Source organism: Lissotriton vulgaris, chromosome 8, assembly GCF_964263255.1.
Source record: "Lissotriton vulgaris chromosome 8, aLisVul1.2, whole genome shotgun sequence".
Classification (NCBI taxonomy): domain Eukaryota; kingdom Metazoa; phylum Chordata; class Amphibia; order Caudata; family Salamandridae; genus Lissotriton; species Lissotriton vulgaris.
The window spans coordinates 1,112,323,040-1,112,326,816 of NC_141696.1; the positions used below are offsets into that span (position 1 = coordinate 1,112,323,040).

Genomic DNA, 3,777 nt, shown 5'->3' on the forward strand with positions numbered 1-3,777 from the left:
ACATTTGTGAAATTATGTTTGACATTCACAAAGAATGTGCTTAATAGACCATTCAATAGAACTTATTGTTTATTTTTGACTTGCCTACCATACACCTAACCCGCAAAAGGACATAGTTCCTTCTTCCTGAATCACATATACACGGACATCCCTGTATTAGATGATACTCTGAAGCACTTCTGTATTTAACAAAATTGCATTTATATAGCGATTACTACCCCTGACGAGGCGTCAAAGCGCTTTTCGACGAGTAGCACGCTATTCCGAGACCCATAGAGGATTAGTGTTGAATTAATATAGTGAAACATGCAAGTACATTTTAACCTAAGTTAGTCAGTTATTTGGATTTGGAATGATAGCAGAAGGATAGAGGAGGAAAAAAGTTTGCATTTATATAGCGCTTGTTACCCCTGATGGGGTGTTGACGAACGCTATTCAGGAAGCCCATAAAGGATTAGTGGTGATTTAATATGGCGAAATATAAACTAATTTCAGTGGGGGATATTAGTCAGTTATTTGCTTATGCCGCTTGTACCAGATTGTTGAATGTATTGTTCTATCTATTCCCGAGTCCAACCGTCCTTTGGGTTACCCCCATTACATAGTGTGGAGCTCGAAGAATGGATCCAAAAGATTCAAGTCGGCACTTTAATCGCTGTAATCATCATACGGTTCCCTCAGGATGCTCTGACGGGCTCAAGGCAAGACGTAAAGACACGCGCAGATAGGCACATTTGCCCACCACGTGGGGATATGAATCCTGTCTGGTCACCCACCTTTAACCAACGATCAGCGGACTCATCATACTGATAATGCGAAGTGACAACGTCTCCTTGCAGTGGTACGGCACAAGTAATGAACAGAAGCCGCCCACCGTGGCAAACAATGTGTTCGCCGTGCCCGTCAAACGGGATGTAGCAGACCCGCCTCCACTCGCCACGGGCGGGACTGTACACCTTTAGCACAGGATAATAGCCGATGCAGTAGATCTCGTCCTGGAAAACGCAGGCTCCTTGGAAGTCGCTGCCCCCCATGGAGGCGCAATTTGTCCACTGGTCCCGGCCTGGATCGTAGCGCAGTAATCGCTTGTGGTTGACCGCGTAGAGATAGTCCCCCACAGTGACCAATTCGAAGGAGTACATCGAGTGTGGAAGAGGGGATACCAATGCCCACTGGTCACGCTGTACACTGTAACACTCCACTTCTCTTGACTTGGCCCTCGTATAAGGGTGCACACCCCCTAGAATATAGATGTGGCCACGCAGGTATGCTAGATGTATCCCGTCCCGGCAAAGCAATCTTTCTGCCAGCTGCCGCCAGCTGTTGCGCACGGAGTTGTAGACCCACAGATACTTAAAAGGCTGTGCTACTAAGTAGATATCGTGCTGTGGGGAGACACAGATGCTCCAGTAAGTCACTGACTCACCGCTTTCTTGTACTGCCGTGGCCACGGGCGAGGGCATGGTGTAGATGTCACCAGAGTAAGGATCCCAGCAGCGGAAGGGATCCTTGAGGTCTCCAATAAAGATGATCATCTCCTTGGCCTGCATTCCGATGCGGCGGGCAGGGCTCTCCTGTGGTGGGGTCTGTGGCTCTGGGGGCGTTGGCGGACAGACAGGCCCATAGCGGTCATCCAGCACCCCCTGCAGGTAGGGCAAGCAGTACCGCCGAACGAAAGGCCGGCCACGCAACCCTTCCAGGTATACACGGTCCTTGTCGGCAAAGTGGTGCCAGCGCACACATCGCAGCACCTCGGCGGCGCAGGGTCCACGGTCGGCCGGCGCAGCCTCCATCCACTGTAGGGCGGCTGCACACACGCGCCGTTCCCCGTCCACATCCAGGTCGTCGAGCCGCAACACCTCCTGCAGCTGTGCCAGACTCAACTCGCACAACTCTCCACCGCTCAGCTGGCTGAAGTGCCTCGCCACGTAAGCCAAGGCCTGAGCTCGCAGTTCGGCGTGGTCAAAGGCGTCCGCGAACTTAAAAGTATCCGCGCAGTTGGCTGGGTCCAAATGGCGAGTCAGGAAGCCGGCGCAGACTTGGCGCACATACTCCAGCTGCAACATGTCAGCGGCAGCGTAAAGGCGCTGTACGTTGGCCTCGCTCACTGTCACGCGACCGGTGTAGCAGTAGTCGATAATAAGGGCCATGGACTCAGCGTCCATGTCGTGCAGCGTCACCTTCTTCTGCTTGCTCTCGCACAGACCACCGGTGAACATGCTCTTGAAGTACGGGCAGGCGGCCGCCAGTACGTTACGGTTGCAGGAGAAGAGGCGGCCGGTCGCTTCCACTGACTGGGAGCGCGCGCCGGCGGCCGTAGTTGGAGTGGTGGCGGTTGGCGACGCCATGCCCCCGAGCACCTCAATCGTGACATCACAGAGGAGCCGAGAGTCGTAGAAGTGTTTCAATTGTGCCAGAACAGCTGCCGCGTGGCCGCCATCCACCTTCTCCTCCGGCCCCGAGAAGTAACTCGATACTGAGCTGCAGGACATCTTCCTAAGGGCGACCTACCCAAGGGCTTCGTTCTTATCCTGTGCTAGGGTGACCAACTGGCATTGGTGCAAATTCAGGACGGTGAGTGTAAAAATTCAGGACAAAGGGTCAAAATTCAGGACACAAATTCAGGACAGGAGGTCAAAATTCAGGACAAAACTTCAGGACAATAGGTACGTTTTACAGACACATCAGAGGTCGCGCAATAGTATATAAGTAAGCCCAGCCATTTCCAAACATATTCAACCATTTGCAAACCTATCCATCATGTATCCTTCCATCTATCATTTCACTCATCCATCCCTTCATCCATCCCCTCATCAATCCTTTCACTCATCCTCCATTATCCATCCATCCATCCACCCTTTCACCCTATCCATCTGTACACTTATCCATCCACTCTTCATCCCATCCATCCATTCACTCACCCATTCAGCCATTTACCCTTTCACCAATCCAGCCATCCTTTCACTTACTAATCCTTCCACCCATCCACTCTTTTAGTCATCCATCCATCCTCCCTTTCTCTCTCCATCGACCCTTTCACTTAGCCTTCCTTCCATCCATCCATCCACCCACCCACCCATCCATCCATCTACTCATCCATTCATGAATCCATCCATTGCCCCTATCACTCATCCATCTATCTATCATTTCACTCCTTCACACATCTATTCATCCTTTTGTCCATCTACCCTCCCTTTCACTCACTCATCCATCCTTACACCCACCCTTTCACTCATATCTCCATTCATTCACCCTTGCACTTATCAATCCATCAATCCATCCATCATTTCACTCATCCACCTACCCCCCATCATCCACCCACCCACCATCCACCCACCCACCCATCCATCCTTTCACCCACCCACCATCCAATCCACTGATCCATCCTTTCACCCACCCACCATCCACCCACCCACTCATCCATCCATCCTTTCACCCACCCACTCATCATCCATCCATTCATCCTTTCACCCACCCACTCATCATCCATCCATCCATCCTTTCACCCACCCACTTATCCATCCATCCATCCTTTCACCCACTCTCCATCCATCCTTTCACCCACCCATCATCCATCCATCCATCCATCCATCTGTCCTTCCCCTCATCATCCGTCCTTCCCCTCATCATCCATCCATCCCCTCATCGTCCATCCATCCTTCCCCTCATCATCCATCCATTCTTTTCCCTCATCATCCATCCATCCTTCCCCTCATCATCCATCCATCCTTCCCCTCATCATCCCTCCATCCATCCATCTGTCCTTCCCCTCACCAT

The 3,777-nt window shown here is 51.6% G+C and overlaps 1 pseudogene; it reads right to left on the reverse strand.

Moving 5' to 3' along the window:
* Window positions 1-258: 258 nt before the first annotated feature.
* On the reverse strand, window positions 259-2,492 carry LOC147698333 (kelch repeat and BTB domain-containing protein 7-like; annotated as a pseudogene).
* Window positions 2,493-3,777: the final 1,285 nt, after the last annotated feature.